The sequence below is a fragment of the Hemiscyllium ocellatum genome, chromosome 11 (genome assembly GCF_020745735.1).
Source record: "Hemiscyllium ocellatum isolate sHemOce1 chromosome 11, sHemOce1.pat.X.cur, whole genome shotgun sequence".
Taxonomy (NCBI): Eukaryota; Metazoa; Chordata; class Chondrichthyes; order Orectolobiformes; family Hemiscylliidae; genus Hemiscyllium; species Hemiscyllium ocellatum.
The window spans coordinates 7,793,715-7,819,404 of record NC_083411.1 but is presented as its reverse complement, the minus strand read 5'-3'; positions in this window follow the sequence as shown (position 1 = coordinate 7,819,404).

Genomic DNA, 25,690 nt, shown 5'->3' with positions numbered 1-25,690 from the left:
ATTGTCTAGCTAACACCCATTGTTACAGTTAACCGGAGAATGCAACTTTAAAAAAAACGTTTTGTGATTTACACATGAAAGAAGTGAAGCTATCATAGTACTCTAACAGATGAAAGCCTCAACAAACAATTAATGTATTATTCAATGTATAATTTCAGTTACATTGCACTGTAAACCTTTGCTATAAATTATGTGTCTGACAATAGTGTCCTCCACAACCACCTGATGAAGGAGTGTTTCTAATTAAACCTGTTGGACTATAACCTGGTGTTGTGTGATTTGTAACCTCCTGAATGTGCTGAATTCATGATCATCGATAGCTGTCTAGACAAAAAATTCCAAAGGTTCACGAACCCATGTTTGAAGAAATTTCTCCTCAGCTCAGAATGAAATGACCATCCTTTTCTGATATAAATAAAAGTGTATTCGAGATTTCTCAGTCATGGGGAAACAACATGCTCCCTGGCTAACCCCTTACAAATTCTGTAAATTTCAATCAGGTGTTCCCTCAATATTCTATATTCCAGGAAATGTAAACTTAATCAACATAATCTCGCCTCACTTGTTAATTCACTACCACAAGAGTTAAAACTTCTGCTACATACTCACAGGACACATGTATTTTGCGTTGCAGAAGAAGATTGTATTAATGGAATATCCAAATCACAGACAAAGTAGTGCCACACAAATGCCAAGCAGTGATAATCTTAAATAAGAAACAATCCCACCATCACCCCCTGACACTCAATGGTATTACCATTACTAAATCCCTTACTATCATTATCAGTGGGGTTGCCATTGACCAGAAACACAACTGAACTCATCACATAAACATAGTGGTTACGAAAGCAGGTCACAGGCTAGGAATACTGCCATGAGTAATTCACATCCTGGGTGAGTGCAGCTACAACAGTACTTGAGAGGCTTGACACCATTCACTGCAAAGCAGTTCATGTAATCAACGCCCCATTCACAATCATCCACACTCCATCACCAACACTCAGCAGCAGCAGTGTTTCTTATATAGAGTATGTGCTGCAGAAACTCCCCAAAGATCCTCAGACAGCACCTTCCAAACCTACAATCACTTCTATCTGAAAGGACAAGGGCAGCAGTTACTTGGGAACATCACCAACTGCTCAATCCCCTCTAAGCCACTCACCATCCTGACTTGGAAATATATTGCTGTTTCGTCGCTGTCACTGGGTGAAAATCCTGGAATTCTCTCCCTGCGGGCATTTGTGGGTCAATCTACAGCACATGGACTGCAGTGGTTCAAGAAGGCAGCTCACCCCCACCTTCTCAAGGGCAGTTAGGGGCTGGTGATAAATGCTGACTAGTTACTGACTCGCACAACCTAAGAATTAATTTTTGAAAAAAAAAATCGACTCCTGAATGGCAATGGATAGGAAATACAGGCTCACCACACTGATGTTTGGAGATTGTATATAACATAAAGCTGTGCGAAGGAGGCTCTACTGTCCTGAAGCATCCTGAGGCCACAGAGTGTTCAATTGCTGATGTGTTACATTTCACTGATTCCTAACTCCAGGAACCTTGTCACATCCCCTGTGCTGTCAGACTGCACACATTTCGTGAGATAGACAGAGTGAACACACAGAAACAAGTTCAGTCTCTAATCGTAATCTAACAACCTGAGATCGGGCGGCTGTCAAACTGAGCTTCCCTCTCCTGAAGAAGAGTTATTTGACTGTAAACATTAATTCTGCTTCTCCCCACAAATGCTGTCATATCTGCTGAGTTTCACCTGCAAATTCCATTTTTGCTTTAGCTTTCCACTTATAAGCTATGTGTTTCAGTGCAAATTTTGATTTTGACAAATAAGGATAAATTATGATTTTTTACAGAGAAGGCAGAAAATAAAGGGAGTGTTTTTCTGACTCAGCTGGATATTTTAATATAGCATTCACCATTGTTATGGACATGGCCAGATCTTTCAAAACATTTTTGAGTATAACTTTGCAAATTGTTTCAGTAAGTGTGCAGTGAAAATTACCTGGAGTAAGTTAGCTAGGTTGACTACCAGGTTTTAAAATAGACAAAAAAACTATTCACAAAATTACACAATGAAACACAAAGAACAGAATAAAGAATGCCTACAGAACTCAATCCAAACTACACTTAATTATGCTATTCCGTACATACACAACAGTGCAAACCCCCTCAAATATGTTTTTTAAAAATGGAACAGGTGCATACAGTTTGAAGTTAGAAAGGGAGAGTGAGTATAGAGAGAGAGAGAGAGAGACCCTGTTTCCACACAGCTGAACACCTAACTAGTTCTGGACTGAACTGCTCAGCTGCAGAGCTGCCCACTCCCCTTTTCTTTTGTACAGGTCACTTCTAATACATGACCACTTTGGCCGGACGTCTTATCTGTCTGTACATAACCAAAAAGGCCTCTCAGTACTCTTTAATCTCTATACCAAACCAGTCTAATCAGAACCGGGGTTAGTTTTATGACCCCTCTAAAAATAAAAATCAAGGATACGGTGTCCTTAAGAAAAGGAACAGCTTTTCAAAAAAAGGGACCAGCTTTGAGACACCATATTTCACAGAAGTTCAGATTTCATGGCAAACTAAAGTTTCTGAATCAGTGTAATTTCATGTTATAAATTAGTGCAATTGTGCCCAGATTTGTGAACAAATATTTTGCATCTGCAATTCCATAAATGGGAATGTAGGTTATAACCGGATAGCCTCTTTAAAAAGCTCAGGATTAAACTTTGTCTCAAACACCACCAACATTCCAAATTGTCATAATTGTTCAATGGGGCTTCTTTTATTTCCTAAAGAATTGCTGTCTGCTCAATCTCTAAGTACATTTGGAGGGAGGCTGTAATCTCAGTAGAATTCTGTCAGAAAATCAAATATTACTGACAGTGTATTGTCATTGTGTTCAGATCTTTACTACTTTCCCTCAGATTGTGTATTTGTATACTGAGGTTACAGAACATGAGTCACTATCCCCTCTGTAGCACAGCCATGTCTGCATCAGCAACATCTAACAGACAGCGCAGACAGAAAGCATTTGAACATTGTGCACATGCTAGCCCTGGGCAAAAGGGAACTTGCGATTTGGGAGAAGCAATTGGCTCCTCTATGGAATCAGGAGCCTGCTCTACCATTTAATATGGATCACGTTTGAATACATCTCTACATTCCTGTCAGACCTTTGTACTGACCCTACTCCCTGTGCTTTTTCCACCTGGCCCCACAATATATTTCCTTTACAAATATCTTCTGAAAGCTTGCAAGGAACCTGCCTCAATCTCCCTTTTACACATTCCACATCAATGTCCATCAAAGAAATTCTCCTCTTTGTCCCTCTGGTTCTTTTTGCCGATTACCGTAAATCAGTGCTCATTCGGTTATCAATCCGACTGCCAGTGGAAATGGTCGCTCCTTAAGTATTCTGTCAAAATTCTTCATCATTTTGAACATCTCTGTAAAACTTCCCTGAACTGCTATGCTCTAAGGAAAACAATCTCACTTTGTCATCAGGGTCACAGCCTGAAGCATTAAATTGTCTCTCCACAAGAACTACCTGAACTGCTGGGTGTTTTCAATATTTTCTGTTATTTACATCAGCTTTTCCAGGTACCTCCACAATCCATAACCTTGTGTATGTGCTTTTGACTTCCTTACTGAAGTGTTTTGGATTGGATCCAGAGCACAGAAACATAGACAACTAATAGTAAAGTTAGTCTCCCTGTTAAGTATCATTATGACAAGATTGGGACAATAAATATTTGGGACATGGCATTAAATATCTAATTAGTAGTTAGTAGAATCAGCTTGAGACAGGAGACTATTGTAGTAGATGGAATAGCTAAATATCTAATCATGACCAGTTAGTCTGGAATGGAAGATCATTTAGCAGAGGTGATAATAAATATCTAATCAAGACATTAAGAAAGTATTAAGTAAGGTCTGGAGTGAGGCACGGTGGTACAGTGGTTAGCACTGCTGCCTCACAGCGCCAGGGACCTGGGTTCAATTCCCACCTCAGGCGACTGACTGTGTGGAGTTTGCACGTTCTCCCTGTGTCTGCGTGGGTTTCCTCCGGGTGCTCCGGTTTCCTCCCACAATCCAAAGATGTGCGGGTTAGGTGAATTAGCCATGCTAAATTGCCCGTAGTATTAGGTAAGGGGTAAATGTAGGGGTATGGGTGGGTTGCGCTTCGGCGGGTCGGTGTGGACTTGTTGGGCCGAAGGGCCTGTTTCCATACTGTAAGTAATCTAATCATGAAAGACCATTGTTGCAAAAGTTGACATTAAATATCTAACCGTGACATTAGAATAACATTAAGTAGAATGCACAACTAAAGAAATAATGGGAACTAACATCACTGCTTTATTGTATAGTTAGAGTGAGATACTTTAATTAATATAGTTGGGCATGCTGATAACCTGACAGAGACATGATTAAAAAAATATAAAAAAACCACGGACCCTGAGATTTGTGGACATTCAAGAGTCTGCTTTCTTAGTGTCACAGTTTTTTGTTTGCAAATAAAAGACCTACTTCTTGAAGAACTCTCTGTGTCTCCTGGTGATTCTCTACATTTTCTCCACAACAAGGTATACAAAATTATGAGGGGCATGTATAGGAGAAATAGACCAAGTCTTTTCCCTGGGATGGGTGGAGTTCAGAACTAGAGGGCATAGGTTTAGGGTAAGTGGGGAAAGATATAAAAGAGACCGAAGGGGCAACTTTTTAACACAGAAGGTTTACGTGTATGAAATGAGCTGCCAGAGGAAATGGTGGAGGCTGGTACGATTGCAACATTTAAAAGGCATTTGGATGGGTATATGAATTGGAGGGGTTTAGAAGGATATGGGCCAGGTGCTGGCAGGTGAAACTAGATTGGGTTGGATTATCTGGTCAGCATGGACGGGTTGGACCAAAGGGTCTGTTTTCATGCTGTACATCTCTATGACTCTATGACTCTAGTTGATCCTAGCAGTCTATACACCATTTACAAACCCATTGCAGCAATTGACCAAAATATCTGTTATGACACAGTGGTGAATCCTTCTGTTAATTAAACAAAACGTCCAGAAAATCTCACCTCGCATCATAATCTGTTAAAGTATAGAGTGACAGAGAACTCCCAAAATCCTCTATTGAAGAAAATAATATCAATTTATTCTTTAACTCTAAAAGTGAACATTAAACAACAACTATTCACAACTCTAAGCACGTCTTTTCTCTTAACTGCTTATTACCTGCCTCCAACTCTATAACAATATACTGTTCCAATAAAACACTTATTAAAATTACATCAAATTAATTTCAAAACCACACAGCAGCTGTCATCTTCAGTGTCGTTCTTCTTCTAGTTGAAGATCTCCCTCGGTCCTCTTGTTCCTTTTTACCGCAAATACATTCCAAATGGAAAGGTAACTTTGATAGAGAGTGTTTCAGTGGCAATTACTCTTTCAATGGCAGTTGCTCTGTCTTCAATTTTCAAATGCTTGCATTTTTTATATCCCCAACATCGGATTGTCTCATTGGATTGATGTTGGCAAAACAATAAATTCAAACTCAATTGGGTTTTAGTATCCTGGGGCGTAATTTAAATTGATTGGAGAAATTTAAATTGTTGTCAAAACAGTAATCAATTCAGAAATCCATTCACAGCCAAATTTTACATATTGTCAATTTTCCAGTCCATTCTCAAACTTCCACCTAGTCAAATGCATACGTGCTCTTAAGCTCTTAGTTCAGAATAACATTCATCCTCTCTTAAAGGTACAGCGCAGGCCTTCAACTTCTTAACAACTGCCCCCTTAAGAAACAAATGAGCATTCTTAATGAAACGACAGCTTCAATTTTTCCCCTCATTCTTAATCTCATTACAATGAAATGCATAGATCGCTAATCTAAGTTCATATTAATTTCTGCACACACACACACACACACACACACACACACACACACACACACACACACACACACACACACACACAAAACATTGGCATCCGTCCAATCTTATCTATACTTTTTCCTTTAAATTCAAAATAACACATCTGCTAAAACATTTTTACAACCCACAACACGTAAAATTTGTAAATTAAAAGTCTGAAATATAAAACTCCAATGAAATAGTCTCATATTTTTGTCTTTAAATCTTTCCAAAGATGTAAGAGGATTATGGTCTGTGTGCACAATTATCTCCAACACATTGTTTGTCACAGAAACATTAACATATTGCAAAGCGAGTACCAAACACAATAATTCTTTTTCGATGTAGAGCATTTTTTCTGGTAAGTGTTGCATTTCTTTGAAAAGTAACCAATTGGCCGTTCAATTCCATCATCATCTTCCTGCATCAGTACAGTTCCAGCTTCTATAGCGTTAGCATCAATTGCAATTTTGAATGGTTTCAAAATGTTTGGTGTGACTAAAACTGGTGCCATGGTTAATACTGCTTTTAATTTCTCAAATGCCTTCTGGCATTGTTCTGTCAACCAAAATTTTGTGTTCTTTAATAAATCTGTTAGCAGTGTCACTGCGCTGCTAAAATTTGGAAGAAACTTCCAGTAGAATCTGCTTAGTCCCAAAAATCAAAGCATCTCTTTCTTTGAGGATGGTTGTGCGAATTCCTTGATGGCCTTCATCTTAATGTTCCTTGGGGTCAACCTTCCATGACCGATGTTATGTCCCAAGAACATCACTTCTGCCTTAGCGAATTGAGTTTTCTTGAAGTTTGTCACCAGTTTGGCTTCTCATAATCATTCAAAGAGCACTGCCAACTGTACCATGTGATCTTTCCAGGAATCACTAGAGATCACTACATCATCCAGATGGATTGCACGATTTGTTAATCCAGCCACAACTGGTAAACATGCAGGCTGAGTCCGTGATTAAAAAAGCGAATGCAATGTTGTCATTTATCTCAAGAGGGTTGGAATATAAAAGCACCGCTTTGCTACTGAGACTTTATAAAGCTCTGGTTAGGCCCCATTTGGAGTACTGTGTCCAGTTTTGGTCCCTACACCTCAGGAAGGACATACTGGCACTGGAACGTGTCCAGCGGAGATTCACTTGATGATCCCTGGAATGGTAGGTCTAACAAACGAGGAACAGCTGAGGATCCTGGGATTATATTCATTGGAGTTTAGAAGATTAAGGGGAGATTTAATAACAACTTACAAGATAATACATGGCTTGGAAAGGGTGGACGCTAGGAAATTGTTTCCGTTAGGCGAGGAGACTAGGACCCGTGGACACAGCCTTAGAATTAGAGAGGGTCAATTCATAACAGAAATGCGGAGACATTTCTTCAGCCAGAGAGTGGTGGGCCTATGGAATTCATTGCCGCAGAGTGCAGTGGAGGCTGGGACGCTAAATGTTTTCAAGGCAGAGATTGATAAATTCTTGATGTCACAAGGAATAAAGGGCTACGGGGAGAATTCTGGTAAGTGGAGTTGAAATGCCCATCAGCCATGATTGAATGGCAGAGTGGACTCGATGGGCCGAATGGCCTTACTTCCACTCCTATGTCTTATGGTCTAACTCTGTCCATGAGTCTGTGGAATGTGGCGGTTATGTTCTTCATGCCAAACGGCATCACTTTAAACTGATATAGCCCATTTGGGGTTACAAAAGCAGTAATTGCTTTCACTTTTTCTGACAAAGGTACCCGCCAATAACCACGCAGTAATTCCAACTTGGTGATGTAAGTGCCTTGTCCAACCTTCTCTGCACGGTCCTCCTATCTTGATATAGGTTATGAGTCTGATTTTGTTATGGCGTTGAGCTTCCAATAATCCACAGAAAATCGTCGAGTCCCATCAGGTTTAGGAACTAATACGATCGGCAAACTCTACTCACTCTGACTTGTTTCATTTATATCTTCATTGAACATTGTATCCACTTCCTTCTGGACTTGTGTGGCTTTGAGAGGATTAAGCCTGTAGGCACATTGTTTTATCAGAACAGCATTCCCTACTTCCACCTCATGCACAATAGTATTAGTCCTCCCCATCTTATTCCTGTATATGTCCTCATACTGCTGCAACAAACCTTTCAATTGGGTTCTTTGCTCCTGAGACAGATGGTTCACTAACCTAAGCAGGGGCTGGATATGGAGTTAGTGCATGATCTCTGTCAAGACTTTGCCGCTATGGGTAAAATCTACTCAGAAAGAACAGGGGGAGAAGGGAACGCAGTTATAATTTTGGGAGGTATGGAATCTAATCAGTCTCTAATACTAAGAGAGGAACATATTTGTACTGTTTCTGACATGTTACATAAGAAAGTGGTAATTTGTGGAATAGATGGACAGAAATTTAATGTTCCCCTGTGTAAGAACAGGTTGGAATGCCAAATGAAGCTGTGCTCTCTCCTGCATTGTTTTGGAGGTGTTGGTATTGGACTGGGGTGTACAAAGTTAAAAATCACACAAAGCCAGAATACTCCACAAGGAGCAGCGCTCTAAAAGCTAGTCCTTCCAGTTAAACCTGTTGGACTATAACCTAGTGTTGTGTGATTTTTAATTTTGCAGCTCATTGTCTTTTCTTGGGGTCTCCTTTACTACCTTCACTAATGCCACTGGCTTCTTTTAGCATATCTTTTCCCACAGTGCCTTTCTTTAATGACCAGCACTGAGACTTTATGCGTTTTACTTTACCACAGTGGAAACACCTGAGGCCTTTCATCTCCTTTCCATCCTCTTGAACTTCTTTTTTTCAGTTGTGCTAGATTATTATCTGTGTGCTCTAATCTTTGTTTCATAGTGTAGGATCTCTCCTTCTCCCAATTTTTATCCCTCACAGGATGAAATTCTTGCCAGAAGCTAAATGTTGCATTAGGCATTCACCTGCCATCTCTGTTACTCTTCTCACTTCTTGAACTTTCTATTCATCCACATGAATTCTTATCATTTCTGGAAGTGAATTTTTAAACTCCTCCAGCAGAATAATCTCTCATAGAGCCTCATAGGTCTTATCTATTTTTAAGGCCCACCACCTATCTATCAAAATTACTTTAACTTAACATAAGTCTAACATGGTTTCTTCTTTATGTTTCTGAATCACTGACTAGACGCTCCTGGTACCAATTCATAAGTGCTTAAAATATCTTGTTTGATGCATAATCTCTTGACCCCTCATTTGACAACACTAAAAATATCTCATTAGCTCTGTGACCAGTTTTCTCTGAACTGGCACTACCTACAAATTCTCTGACCACTCCATCTGCCTAGCCAACTTTTCAACTGAAATAACAACGGCTTCAACATTTTTCTCATCAACATTTGACAATGTTTTAACATATCTGTATCTATCACTACCTTCTCTCTTCATCTCCATCCAGTTAACTTGACTTTCCTGACTCTTTCATAATTTCTGAAGTTCAAATTCTCTTTCCCTGTCTCTTTCTCTTTCTTCTCACTATCTTTGTTCAGCTAAGAACCCTTTCTTTTTTCTCTCTCTTTCTTTTTTCCTCTCTCTTTCTCTTCCTTCTCTCTCTCTCTCTCTTTCTTTTTCCTCTCTCTCTCTCTCTTTCTTCTCTCAAGTCACTTCTTTCCCTTTCTTTATCTTCTAATCCCATTTGCCTCAATTGCAATTTCAGTTTTCAAAGTCTACTGCACTTCTTGTTTCTCTGATATACCTCAATGCTTCACCAACTCCATTACAATTTCAGTTTTCCTTTTGTCCATAATTAAACACACCTCTAACCTATTCACTAATTCTAAAAGTATGCCTTTTCTCGGTCTTTCTAAACTTTCTTGGCAAAGTTGTGAAGCATCTTCAAGCCCCAGAACCTTTTTAACAATCGTTAAGAGCCTTTTCTCTCACTTTTAATTTAACTAACCACAATTTAAACAAATTCTCTCAGCTGCATTTTATGTAAAGGTCTAGGACACTAATCGGCAACTGTTTAATTCTGTTGGTACCTTTGGTTCCCCAAATCTGTTCAAATCTGTCCAAATCCAGGATTGGATCTGCCTAAACCTGTTCAAACCTTGGACTTGAGTCTCCCAAACTGTTATGACATAGAGGTGACCTCTTCTGTTAATTAAACCAAACATCCAGAAAAACTCCCCTCACCTCGTAATCTGTTAAAACACGAGGGACAGAAAACTTCCAAATTTCACTATTTAAAGAAAATAATATCATTTTGTTCTTTAACTCTAAAAGTGAACATTAAGCAATGACTATTCACAATTCTAAGCCCCCCTTTCTCTTAACAGTTTATTACCTGCCTCCAACTCTTTAACAACATACTGTTCCAATAAAACACTTATTAAAATTACATCAACTTAATTTCAAAACCACATGGTGGTTGTTGTCTTCGATGTTGTTCCACTTCCAGCTGAAGATCTCCCTTTTTACTGTGAATATGGTTCATATGAAAAAGTACCTTTGATAGAAAGGGTTTCCTAATTTCTTGGGTCTCGCTCGACGGTAGTTGCCGTCTCTCCAAATTTCAAAACGTCTGCATTTTATATCCCTAACATCAGATTGTCTCATTGGCTCAATATTGGCAAAACAATAAATTCAACCTCGATTGGGTTTTAGTTTCCGAGAGTATAATTTAAACGATTGGTTAAATTCAAATTGTTGTCAAAACAGCAACCAAAACTCAGGTATCCATTTCACAGCCAAATGTTATATATTTTCAATTTTCCAGTACACTCTGTGACTTGAAATACTTGAAAAGGAAAAATATATTTGGGGCTACATGGAAAAAGCACAGGGAATAGGGTCAATACAAAATTCTAACAGGAATGTGGGGATGTGCTTGAACACAATGCATCAAGGCTGTAGGTTCAATAGGGCCAATTGCTTCTCCAGATCAAATGTTCCTTCTTGTCTAGAGCAAGGACATGCACAATGGTCTGAATGGCATCTGTCTGTGCTACAATGTTTTCTGTCTGCTGGGTGATGCTGATACAGATATAGCTATGCTCCAGAGGGGGTTGTGACTTACATTTTGAAGTGGCAGCGTATAAATACACAGTCTGAGGGAGAGAAATAAAGAACTGAGTCTGATGTACTGATAGAATATTCCAGGGATTTAACCCAGCAAACATTAATGAATAAGATGTGTGACTTGGAGCTTGTGGCACCGTAATGCATCTGTTGTCCTGTCCTTTCACATTCCTGTGATGTTGCCACCCACTCCCATTCTTCCACAGTGCTGCTGGGGATGATGTCTTATGAGTTTGAAGATGTGTACTGTACCTGTAAGAGAGTGCGGAAGCTGTTCTGAACTGAGAGCTTATAAGCACCTGTGTATATAACTAGACGGCTTATTTGGGTGTTTGTAAGGAACCTGCCGCGATTTCCCTTTCACACATTCCACACAAACATCCATCAAAGAAAGTCTCCTCTTTATCCCTCTAGTTCTTTTTGCCGATTACTGTAAATCACTGTCCATTTGGTTATCAATCAGACTGCCAGTGGAAATGGTCTCTCATTAGATATCCTTTCAAAATCCTTCATCGTTTTGAACATCTCTGTTAAATTTCCCTTAACTGCTATGCTCAGAGGAAAACAATCTCACCTTGTGATCAAGGTCACATCCTGAAGTATTAACCTTTCTCTCCACTTGAACTGCCTGACCTGTCAAGTGTTTTCAGTATTTTCTGCTTTTCCAGTCTCTCCACATGAAATCCTTAATCCTGAGTACATGGCTTTGACATCATTTCTGAGATATTTTGCACTGTATGGACAGCACAGAAACAGGGATAGCTGATCACCGCAAATGTCCAGAAACAAGAACCCCACCATATAACTTCATCTTAATCTATAACCTACATCCCCTCACTGTTCCTGTCTCATGCAAATTCCTATGTTACAAGTGGGACAACGTTTCCAAAGTCCTTAATTGATCTAATCCATTTTAATGGCCATTCCTGGTTAGTTTCTAGACATCTTCACCAAGGCTTGTCTATTAAAAATCGTAGCACTGTGGCACAATGGTTAGAACTGCTGTCTCACAGCTCCAGGGATCTGGATCTGATTCCACCTTCGGGTGAATATATGGAGTTTGCAAGTTCTCTCAGTGTCTGCATGGGTTTCCTCCCACTGACCAAAGATGTGCATGTTAGGTAGAAGAGCCAAACTAAAATGTGTCGAGGGATGTGTACTGTAGGCAGATTATTCACTGGAATTGCAGGGACATGGGCAGTTATGGTGAGATGGGCGGGATGATCTGTGGAGGGTTGGTGTGGACTTAATGGGCATTCTATGAAATTGCAATCATTCTTGGAACTATCACAAATTTCCCTGTCAGCAAACCAGCAGGAAACTAGCTACCAGGATGCGTGAGCACCAATTAGCCACCAAAAGACCTGACAAACTATCATTGGTATCCATATAGACGAAGAGGGACACCAGTTCGACTGGGACAAGGCATCCATCCTGTGACAGGCTAAACAAAGACACATATAGGAATTCCTGCAGGCCTGGCATACAAAATGGAACTCCATTAACCAACATATCAATTTGGACCACGTTTAGTAACCTCTGTGAAACAGAACTGGAAATGATATCACCTACCACAACAAGCTAAGTCACATAAATAGCAAGTGGGACAGAACATCAGCGCTTCACCAAAGGCTCACTGATGGTGTTACCTTGCACGGTGACAAAACATCTGAGAACAAAACCCACCAACTCAGCGAGCAAACTGACATCCAGATGGAACTTGATACTCAACCTTTCCCTCACGTCACACACCTTTGCAACTTAGCATTACTTACCCTTATTTTTGCAACCCATTACGTGGTCTTCTGATTCATTCAGCCAGAAATTTACTTCAATTTTTAACCAATTATTTTTGTCAAAAGACACTGCCATTATACGCTTCCCCTTAATCATCTCATCATTTAAAATCCATGAGAAAAATCATTATCCACATCCTCAGGTAATGTGCTCTTTAAACCAAACCGACTAACAAGCGAAAGATGTGACTTGCGTCAATTGTCTAATTCACATTCAATTATTGCAAATGTACGAGCATTCTGAAGAATAGGATACAGGACCATTTGGAATTAACCTGAAAGGAGTGATAATCACTGTCCCTTTTGTTCATTCAAGGAACTAAAGAAAGGACTTGTGCTTAGGATCTTTTGAAGAAAGATCTCAGACCAGCAAAGATAATAAGACCCTTTAGAAAAGTAAAGAAAGGACTGAAATTCATTTTCAACAGTATTAGGTATGATAAGCAGAGGTGTTACGTCAATCATGTGCCTTAGCTTTACTATATTTAGAATGTAACAAACTTTCTCAGAGAGTAAAATGTCGTAAAATAATAAAGGTAACTTTTAGCAAGGGATGGGCTAGTCTGCATCAACTTGTCCACCTGAAGATGGAGATGAACGATTCAAGGACACTAATTTGAAAAGAGCAAGTGTGTTTCTCCAAGTATTGTAGTTAGTATTTAATCTTTCATCACTGAAAAACAGCTTTTCTGGTTATTGTCCAATGCTCCTTGTTTGAATATGTTCTGTCCAAATAGAGTCACAGAGTCATAGAGATATACAGCATGGAAACACATCCTTCAGTCCAACTTGTCCATGCCACCAGATATCATAACCTAATCTAATCCTATGTACCAGCATTTATCCCATATCCCTCTAAATCTTTCCTATTCATATAACCATCCAGATGTCTTTTAAATGCTATAATTGTACCAGCCTCCACCACTTCCTCTGGCAACTCACCCCATACACGCACCGCCCTCTGTGTGTAAAAGTTGTCCCTGAGGTCTCTATCATATCTTTTCCCTCTCATGCTAAACCAATCCCTCTAGTTCAGAACTCCCCCACCCCAGCGAAAAAACCATGTCTGTTTATCCTATCCATGCTCCTCATGATTTTATGAACCTCTATAAGGTCAGCCCCTCAGCCTCTGACACTCCAGGGAAAACAGACCCAGCCTGTTCAACCCCTCCATATAGCTCAAACTTTCCAATCCTGGCAACATCCTTGTAAATCTTTTCTGAACCCTTTCAAGTTTCACAACATTTTTCCTATAGGAGGGATACCAGAATTGCACACAATATTCCAAAAGTGGTTGAACCAATATTATGTACAGCCGCAACATGACCTCCCAACTCCTGTACTCAATACTCTGACTAATAAAGGAAAGCATACCAAATGCCTTCTTCACTCTTCTATCAATTTGAGACTACACTTTCAAGGAACTATGGACCTACACTCCCCAGGACCTTACCATTATGTGTATAAGTCCTGTTCTGATTTGCTTTTCCAAATCAGACTGTAATAGAATAGAATAGAATATCCTTTATTGTCATGTGCACTCGAAAGATTGCAGTGAACAGTTAGTTATGTTGCCTCTTGGCGCCATCTTAGGTACATGGTACCAAGGTACAGGTACTTTACGAATTGAAACAGTATAAAAATAGATTAGCATGGAATACAGAGTTTTAAGAAGTTCAGAGTGACAATAAAAAGGTATCTTTAAAGTACTCAAGTTATATTCTTTGTTCACTGAGTCCATGCCCACTGAGACTTCAGATCAAGAGGCCTAGCTGCCTCAATGTGCTGGCCTCTGTCCCAGACTCGCCTCTGGACTCGTCTCCCCGGCCAATCAGGGCTCGCTTTGCTCCTGCTCCACCCTCTGGCTGCAACCGTATTCCCCCCAGCTCAGCTCGCACTTGACTCTGCTCCCGCTATGGGCTCCGACTAGGAGTCCTCCCCTCCAGCTTGACCTGCTCTGCTCCTGCTCTGGGCTCCACCGTGGCTCGCTTCCAGGACTTGCCTCCAGGATTGCCCACGGTTTGCTCTGGCTGTGTAACTTACTCTGGCTCCGGCTCCGGCTCCAGTTCTGACTTTGACTCCGGCCACTACTCCCTTCCTGTGCTAGTTACCCCCTTCTCCACTCTTACCAGTGAAAGGTTTGGGGGGGGGGAGGTGGGGAAGAAAACCTGCAGCAAAGGGGAGAAAAGAAAGAAAAAGAGGGAAAAACTTGCAAGCAGAGCAGCTCCAGTTGGAGTTTCCTACTCTGCCCCCATCCTAAAGTCACTCTAATGTTTCTGATGTTGCAAAGGCTGACACTTAAATTACATTTTCAACAAATTATGTCTTTGAGGTCCCATTGCTAAACTTAAAAACATTATTTTATGAATATAGGTTAAAATCTCACTCCCTCTGTCACCAGCAGACGTTGGCATTATGTGCACCATTTACAAAGCCATTGCAGCAATTGGCCAAAACCTCTTCCCCAGCACCATTGGGGAAAAATGGTAGTTGTGTGGTGAAGTCACAAGATTACTAATCCAGAAACCTAGAGGAAATGTCCAGGGTACACGGGTTCCAATCTCACCAGTTCATGGAATTTAAATTCAATAAATCTAAACTATAAAGCTCAGTAACAAGTATAAAATCACACAACACCAGGTTATAGTCCATCAGGTTTAATTGGAAACACTAACTTTCGGAGCACCTCTCCTTCATCAGGTAATAGTGGAGGGCTCAACTATCAGGCACAGAATTTATAGCAAAGTTTACCGTGTGATGTAACTGAAATTATACATTGAATAATACCTTGATTGTCTGTTGAGTCTTTCATCTGTTCAAATACCATGATAGTTTCACTTCTTTCATGTGTAAATCACAAAACTTTTTTAAAAAGTTGCATTCCCAGGCTAACTGTAACAATTGAGTGATAGCCAGACAATATGTTGAAGGTGTTAGCCCCCTGTGTTCGCTGTCTGTGCCATGATGTTTATTCTGATTCCAATCTAAAAAGTGAAATAACAGAGTCTTACATGAATACACGCAGTTTTTGAGCAGAGTACAATGTAACTCTGCAAGCACAAATTCACACCACAAAATATATGTGTGTGTGTGTGTGTGTGTGTGTGTGTGTGTGTGTGTGTGTGTCTGCCTGCCTGGGTTGGGGGGTTTTAAACTTTTGCTATAAATTCTGTGTCTTCCAATTGTGTTCTCCACAACCACCTGATGAAGGAGTGGCGTTCCAAAAGCTAGTGTGCTTCCAATTAAACCGTCGGACTATAACCTGGTGTTGAGTGATTTTTAACTTTGTACTCTCCAACACCAGCACCTCCACATCATAGTAACAAGTATTGTTGACTGTTTTAAAAACACATCTGGTTCATTGAACTTTTTTCCAGAAGAGATTCTGTTGTCATGACTCTTAACCACATTCTCTAAAGGTCCCATCCACACACACGATTCAAGGGCAATGGAAAGGAGCAACAAATGTTGGTCTTGTCAGACCCCCATATGCCATTAATGAAGAGTTAAAAACCTCAAATATGTGCCTGCACCACGTAGAAAGACAAGCCGACACATCACATATCTAATTTATTTATCAGTGTATTGGGCCCAGTTCTTTATTTGTATCCCTCAGACTGTGTATTTATGTGCTGCAGCAATGGAATATAAGTCAAAACTCATATGTAGCACAACCATATCAATACCTAACAGACAGAAAGAGTGTTGCAGCACACACATAAGCCATTCAGACCATTGTGCATGTGCTAGCCCTGGGTAACAGGGAACTTGCAACTTGGGAGTAACAATTAACCCTATGGAACCTGGAGCTTGCTCTGCCATTTAATAAGAACATGGTGGATCAGGTTTTGAATACTTCTCCACTTTCCAGTCAGACTTTCTTATTGGCTCTATTCCCTGTCCTTTTTCCATGTGGCCCTGTACTTATCCAAATACCTTTTGAAAGTTTGTAAGGAACCTGCGTCAATATCCCTGTCACACAACACACGTCAACATCCATCAAAGAAATTCGCCCTCTCGTTCTTTTTGCCAGTTGCCGTAAATCATTGTCCACTTGATTATCAATCATAGCACCAGAGGAAATGGTCTTTCTACATATTCTTTCAAAATCCTTCATCATTTTGAACATCTCGTTAAACTTCCCTTAACCACTATGCTCTAAGGAAAACAATCCCAGTTTATGATCAAGGTTACATCCTGAAGCATTAATCTCTCTCTCTCTGCAAGAATGGCCTGACCAGCTGAATGTCTTCAATATTTTCTACTTTTCCAATCTCTCCAGGTAAAGTCCCTAATCCTGTGTACATGGCTTTGACATTCTTTCTGAATTATTTTGCATAGTATGCATAACCCAGAAAAATGGACAACTGATCACTGGCAATGTCCAGAAACAATTACCCCACCATCTTACTTCATCTATAACCAATACTTCCTCACCGTTCCTGCCTCCTGTCACAAGATGGAGAACACTTCAAAGGTCTTAATTTCTCCAACCTATTTTAATGGCCAGTCCTGGTTAATGTCTAGTCATCTTGATCAAGGCTAGGCTATTGAAAAACAAGGCATGGTGGCTTAATGGTCAGCACTGCTGCCTCGCAGCACCAGGGACCTGGGCTCGAATCCATGCTTGGGTGACTGTCTGTGTAGAGTTTTCACATTCTTCCCCGTGTCTGCGTGGGTTTCCTCCAGGTGCTCCGGTTTCCTCCCACAGTCCAAACATGTGTAGGTTAGGGTGGATTGGCCATGCTAATTGTCCATAGTGTCCAGGGAAATGTAGACTAGGTAGGTTAGCCACAGGAAATGTAAGGTTACTGGGATGGGGTAGGGTGGTGTGTGTAGATGGGTTGCTTTTCAGAGGATTGGTGTTGACTCAATGGGCCAAATGGCCTGTTTCCACACTGTAAGGATTCAATAATTCATACATTATGAATCTGCACCAACATAAACGTGCTCTAAATCTACATTAATTCCACTTCCTGCCCTGGACTCATAGCCCTGAATATCAGGACACTTCAATTGCTCATCTAAGTACTCCTTAAAGGTTGTGAGATTTCCTGATTTGACTGTCCTTCCTGGCAGTGCATTCTAGGTTTCCACTACCTCCAGATGAAGGAACGTTTCTGCAAAGCATTGTTAAACCTCCTGTCTTTCTCCTTAAAATTATACCCTCTTGCTATTCATCCTTCAACTAGAGGGAATAGATGCTTTCTACCCACCCTGCCCATGCCCCTCATAACCTAATGCATTTCTAACAGATCACATACCAACTTTCCCTGAGCTAAAGCCAACAACACGAGCTTATCCATCCTGTCCTCATGGCTACACCTCAGGCAAAATCTCAGGTGAATCATCTCTGCACCCTCTCAGTGCAATCACTTCCTTCTCACAGTGCAATGAACAAAACTGCAAACACCCGTTCAGCTGTGGCCTGATCAAAGTCTTATATAACTCCAACATGATCTCCCTGCATTTATAATCTCCCATCGTCCAAAGGTGTGCAGGTCGATGGACTGGCCATGCTAATTTGCCCACAGTGTGCGGGGATATGTGGTGTAGATGAATTAGCCATTGGAAATGCAGGGCTACAGGGATTGGATAGGGGTTGGGTTTAGGTATGTTGGTAGTTGTGGGTTTGATGATCTGAAGGCCTGCTCCCACACTGAAGGGATTTGATGATTATAAAGAAAGGGAGTGAAGGCTAGAGGCTGATACAAACTTACAAAACAGAAGCGAAGGGGGTCCATTTGACCCAAAGAGCCTACCCCACCATTTGAAAGTCATGCTTGATCGATTTAAGCTTCAAACTCTGCATTCCCCAATGATACCCGATGACCTTTTGTTCCTTTGTCGATCAAGAATCCAAATAAATCCAATTCAACTAATTGTCATTGACCCCACCTCCACTGCTCTCATTCCAAAATTGTACAACCATCTGAGAGGAAGGAATCTTTGAGAGTCCAGATGGCCCATTCCTGCTCCTAGTTCTTATGTTTCTATGATTACTCCATATTCCTGACTGCTCACAATTTCACACTTTTGCTTCTGAAGCATCAATCAATCCCGGCTTAAAAAATAACTCAATGAACTCAACCTCCACTGTCTTTTGAGGGAAAATGCTCCAAGCACTTGTCGCCTCATCTGAGATAAACATCTTCCTCATCCCTGTCTTAGTGATCCCTTATTTTTAACAGTAACCCCTCCATCTATATTCTCCATCCTGAGGTTACAGCTTTCTACATGTACTCTGTTTAGGCCCCTCAGGTTCTTCTATACTTCTTATCTCATCTTATGTACATATATGAGCATTGGCTCTAATTACAATTTCACTGCCTTGGGAAAGCAACCAACATAATCAAAACCCCTCCCAATCTGGTGTTACTCTCTTCCACTCCCTTCTGTTGATTAGAAGATCCAAAAGTTTGAATACATAGACAGAAGATTTGAAGAACACCTTCTTCCCTGCTGTTATCTGACTTTTGAACAGACTTCTCAAATGTTCATTCTGACCTTTCTCTTTACACCTTCCCTACAGCTGGAACACTGTATTCAGCACGCTGTCCTGCAACTCTGAAAAGATGGGAAAGATGGAAGGACATAAGGGGCAAGCTTTTTACACAGAGTGTGTGTGGAATGAATTGCGAGAGAAAGTGATGGATGCAAGTACAGTTACAACGTTTAAAAGACATTTAGATAAGTACATGAATAGGAAAGCTTTGGAGAGATATGGGCCAAGCACAGGTGGGTGGGTCTAGTTGAGATTCAGAACATGATTTGGAGATGCCAGTGTTTGACTGGGGTGTACAAAGTTAAAAATCACACAACACCAGGTTATAGTTCAACAGGTTTAATTGGAAGCACACTAGCTTTCGGAGCGACGCTCCTTCATCGGGTGATAGTGGACGTCTTGATTGTAACACAGAATTTATAGCAAAAATTTGCAGTGTGATGTAACTGAAATTATACATTGAAAAATTGATTGTCTGTTAAGCCTTTCATCTGTTACAATACAGTGATAGTTTCACTTCTTTCATGTGTAAAACACAAAACCTTTTTTTTAAAAAGTTGTATTCTCGGGTTAGCTGTTCACAATGGTGATAGCTAGACAATATGTTGAAGGTGTTAGCCCCCTGTGTTCTCTGTCTATGACCTGATGTTTAGATTGGTTCTAATCTAAAAAGTGAGATAACAGAGTTTTACATAAATTCATGCAGTTTTTGAGCTCAGAGTTCTACATGAATGCATGCAGTTTTTGAGCAAAGTGCAATGTAACTCTGCAAGTACAAATTCACCCCACAAAATATATGTGTGTATGTGGGTCTTTGTCTGTCTGTGTGTGTGTGTCTGTCTGGGGTGGGGGTTGTGAGTGTGTGTGTAGTGAGTGCAGAGTGTCTTAAATCCGTGAGGGGGTTACGACACTTTGGATTTCTTACAGAAAATCAGCACCTACGGACCAGACAAACAGGGAACATTCCTCATCACAAAGGACATTTCCACACTCTACACCAGCATCCCCCACAAGGATGGCATTGCGGCAACAGCTTCAGTACTCAACACCAACAAATGCCAATCTCCAAACACCATCCTACAACTCATCCACTTTATCCTCAATCACAACGTCTTCACCTTTGACAACCAATTCTTCATCCAGACACACGGAACAGCCATGGGGAGCAAATTTGCACCCCAGTATGCTAACATTTTTACGCACAGGTTCGAACAAGATTTTTTCTCTATGCAGGATCTCCAATCAACATTGTACACCAGGTACATTGATGACATTTTCTTCCTCTGGATCCATGGCGAGGAGTCACTGATAAAACTACACAGTGGCATCAACAAGTTTCATCCCACCATCAAACTCACCATGGACCACTCTCGACTCTCTGTCTCATTCTTGGATGGACACCTCAGCACCACACTCTACCGCAAACCCACAGACAACCTCACAATGCTACACTTCTCCAGCTTCCACCCAAAACATATTAAAACAGCCATTCCCAATGGAAAAGCCCTACCATACACTGGATTTGCTCAGATGAGGAGGAATGTGATGGACACCTGGAAGTACTCAAGGATGCCCTCACAAGAACGGGGTACAATGCTCAACTCATCGACCGCCAGTTCCGATGTGCCACAGCAAGGAACCGTAATGACCTCCTCAGGAGACAAACACGTGCTGCAACTGACAGGGTACCCTTCGTTGTTCAGTACTTGCCAGGGACTGAAAAATTATGCCATGTTCTTCGTGACCTGCAACACATTATCAATGAGGATGAGCACCTCACCAAGATCTTCCCCACACCTCCACTACTTGCCTTTAAACAACCGCCAAACCTCAAACAGATTATTGTTCGTAGCAAACTGCCTGGCTCTTAGGACAACTCCATCCAACCCTGTCACAGTGGACGCTGCAAGACGTGTCAGATTTGTGGACATGGATACCACTATTACGCGTGGGAACACCTCCCACCTTATACATGGCAGGTACTCATATGACTCAGCCAACATTGTCTATCTTATACGTTGCAGGCAAGGGTGCCCAGAGGCATGGTACATTGGGGAAACCGAGCAAAGGCTACGACAACAGATGAATGGGCACCGCACAACAATCAACAGACAGGAGGGTTCCCTCCCAGTTGGGGAACACTTCAGTGGTCCAAGACATTCAGCCTTGGACCTTCAGGTGACCATCCTCCAAGGTGGACTTCAGGACAGGCAGCAGAGGAAAGTGGCCGAGCAGAGGCTGATAGCTAAGTTCGGTATCCATAGGGAGGGCCTCAACCGAGACCTTGGGTTCATGTCACATTACAGCATTACAGGTGATCACCATTGCACTACACACACACACTCTCACAAAACACGGACATAGGTACACACAGACGTGCACACAAACACCCACACACACCCTTATAGACACACACACTCCCACACTCACACATGCACCCCCTCACCGACTTAAGACACTGCACTTACTACTCACACACTTTCTCACACTCACAACCCCCACCCCAGACAGATACACACCCACAGACAGACAAAGACCCACATGCACACATATATTTTGTGGGGTGAATTTGTATTGCAGAGTTACATTGCACTTTGCTCAAAAACTGCATACATTCATGTCGAACTCTGAGCTCAAAAACTGCATGAATTTATGTAAAACTCTGTTATCTCACTTTTTAGATTAGAATCAATCTAAACATCAGGTCATAGACAGAGAACACAGGGGCTAACACCTTCAACAGATTGTCTAGCTATCACCATTGTGAACAGCTAACCTGAGAATGCAACTTTAAAAAAAAGGTTTTGTGATTTACACATGAAAGAGGTGAAACTACCATGGTATTCTAACAGACGAAAGGCTTAACAATCAATTTTTCAATGTATAATTTCAGTTACATCACACTGCAAATTTTTGCTATACATTCCGTGTTACGATCGAGCCCTCCACTATCACCTGATGAAGGAGCATCGCTCCGAAAGCTAGTGTGCTTCCAATTAAACCTGTTGGACTATAACCTGGTGTTGTGTGATTTTTAACTTTGTACACCCCAGTCCAACACCGGCATCCCCAAATCTAATCTCAGCGTCACTCTGCTATCAGTGTCTTTCCCAATGCATTGAACTGAATCACCTTCCAAAGTCTTCAAAGGCTGTTTTTTATTTGTCCTGAACAGAGGGGGCTCTCTGATCAAAGAAGGCATATTAAAGCTAAATCTCAGCATATATCATTGCACTTTGTACCTTACAGAATGTCCCTTTCATCTTCTTTGTTTCTTGTAGTTGCCCAAAAATTATCCCTGAGCTAAGATATAATGTTTCTTTATTTCTCTTGGTGAGGATGAAGTAGTGGTTACCATGTCTACAAGCTATTACCCAAAGTCAATTACACTTCCCTGCTGTGGTTTATAACAGGGCTCTGCACACCTTTAGAAAATGTCAAGGCTATTTCAAAAAGCCTCATCCCTAGCGAGGATTACAGCTGGGCAGTTCTTGTTGATGATCCTTCATTAAGACAACATGCCTTGTGTGATAGTAACATACAAAATCGAAATACCTGACACTGGCAGCAAGAGTCTTGTTTGGCTTTTTTTGATGGAGGTTAGTTTACTAAAATGAGATTTTGTGTGCCTCTGTAATATCAGCAGTCACAAACAAGATCAAAAAAATGAGTAAGCTCTTCAGTTTTGTAAACACTGTCACAACCTAATATATTAGGATTAACACCACAGTGGGATGCAGCAACACTGCCTTAGGAAGCTGAAGGGGAAGATATCAATTCATTGGGCACTTGCAGACTGTCTCTATTATACCCACCACAGTTTACATTGTCATAGCCATTTGGATACAGAACTGGCTCAAAGGTAGAAGACAGAGGGTGGTGGTGGAGGGTTGTTTTTCAGACTGGAGGCCTGTGACCAGTAGAGTGGCATAAGGATCAGTGCAGGGTCCTCTACTTTTTGTCATTTACATAAATGATTTGGATGCGAGCATAAGAAGTACAGCGAGTAAGTTTGCAGATGACACCAAAATTGGAGGTGTAGTGGACAGCGAAGATGGTTACCTCAGATTACAACAGGATCTTGACCAGATAGGCCAATGGGCTGAGAAGTGGCAGACGGAGTTTAATTCAGAATAATGCGAGGTGCTGCATTTTGGGAAAGCAAATCTTAGCAGGACTTATACACTTAATGGTAAGGTCCTAAAGAGTGTTGTTGAACAATGAGACCTTAAATATCTCACTGATACTTATGGCTAATATTGCTGGCACTGACGTATTAGTGCAAAAACTATTTGTGGTGCTCTGGCATTTAAACACGGATGATCTGCGCCTCAACTCCATTTACTCACCTTTTCTCCACATCCATTGACATCTTTGGATAGACGCAGCGCTCTCTATCTCAGTTTTAATTTCTCTTATTAACCTTCAGCAGCAACAGCCTTTGGGAAAAGGCAACTCTCGCCTTTTTAACCAAGTTTTCTGTGAAAAGCGAATGTTTCTTGAATTTGCTTGGCAGCCAAATGCTAACATGGAGATTACACCTCCTTGCTCACCATTTTCTTGTCAGAAGATTACACAATACCAGGTTATAGTCCAACAGGTGTATCTGGAAGCACTAGCTTTTGGAGCGCTGCTCCTACATCAGGTGATTGTGCAGAATGAGATTGCAAGACATAGAATTTATAGCAAAAGTTTACAGTGTGATGTAACTGAAATTATACATTGAAAGAGACCTGGATTGTTTGTTAAGTCTCTCATCTTTTAGAGTGACCATGTTGGTTTCAATTCTTTCATATGTAAATTGCAAAACCTTTTCTAAAAGTTACATTCTCAAGTGAACTTTAACAATTGGTTCTGGATTAGTGGTGCTGGAAGAGCACAGCAGTTCAGGCAGCATCCAAGGAGCAGCGAAACCGATATTCTGGGCAAAAGCCGTTCATCAGGAATAAAGATAGAGAGTCTGAAGCACGGAGAGATAAGCTAGAGGAGGGTGGGGGTGGGGAGAAAGTAGCATAGAGTACAATGGGTGAGTGGGGGAGGGGATGAAGGTGATAGGGCAGGGAGGAGAGGGTGGAGTGGATAGGTGGAAAAGGAGATAGACAGGTAGGACAAGTCATGGGGACAGTGCTGAGCTGGAAGTTTGAAACTAGGGAGAGGTGGGGGAAGGGGAAATGAGGAAACTGTTGAAGTCCACATTGATGCCCTGGGGTTGAAGTGTTCCGAGGTGGAAGATGAGGCGTTCTTCCCCCAGGTGTCTGGTGGTGAGGGAGCGGCGGTGAAGGAGGCCCAGGACCTCCATGTCCTCGGCAGAGTGGGAGGGGGAGTTGAAATGTTGGGCCACAGGGCGGTGTGGTTGATTGGTGCGGGTGTCCAGGAGATGTTCCCTAAAACGCTCTGCCTGGAGACGCCCAGTCTCCCCAATGTAGAGGAAACTGCATCGGGACCAACGGATACAATGAATTATATTAATGGATGTGCAGGTAAAACTTTGATGGATGAGGAAGGCTCCTTTAGGGCCTTGGATAGAGTGAGGGAGGAGGTGTGGGCACAGGTTTTACAGTTCCTGCGGTGGCAGAGGAAGGTGCCAGGATGGGAGGGTGGGTTGTAGTGGGCCGTGGACCTGACCAGGAAGTCACGGAGGGAACGGTCTTTGCGGAAGGCGGAAAGGGGTGGGGAGGGAAATATATCCCTGGTGGTGGGGTCTTTTTGGAGGTGGCAGAAATGTCAGTGGATGATTTGGTTTAGGCGAAGGTTTGTAGGGTGGAAGGTGAACACCAGTGGCGTTCTGTCCTTGTTACGGTTGGAGGGGTGGGATCTGAGGGCGGAAGTATGGGATTGTGGACGAGATGCGTTGGAGAGCATCTTTAACCACGTGGGAAGGGAAATTGTGGTCTCTAAAGAAGGAGGCCATCTGGTGTGTTCTGTGATGGAACTGGTCCTCCTGGGAGCAGATACAGTGGAGGCGGAGGAATTAGGAATATGGGATGGCATTTTTGCAAGAGTAAGGTGGGAAGAGGTGTAATCCAGGTAGCTGTGGGAGTCGGTGGGTTTGTAAAAAAATGTCAGTGTCAAGTTGGTCATCATTAATGGAGATGGAGAGGTCCAGGAAGGGGAGGGAGGTGTCAGACATGGTCCAGGTAAATTTAAGGTCAGGGTGGAATGTGTTGGTGGAATTGATGAATTGCTCAACCACCTCGAGGGAGCACAAGGTGGCGCCAATGCAGTCATCAATGTAGCGGAGGAAGAGGTGGGGAGTGGTGTCGGTGTAATTACGGAAGATCAACTGTTCTACGTAGCCAACAAAGAGACAGGCATAGCTGGGGCCCATACATGTGCCCATGGTTACCCCTTTGGTCTGGAGGAAGTGGGAGGATTCGAAGGAGAAATTGTCAAGGGTGAGGACCAGTTCAGCCAAACGAATG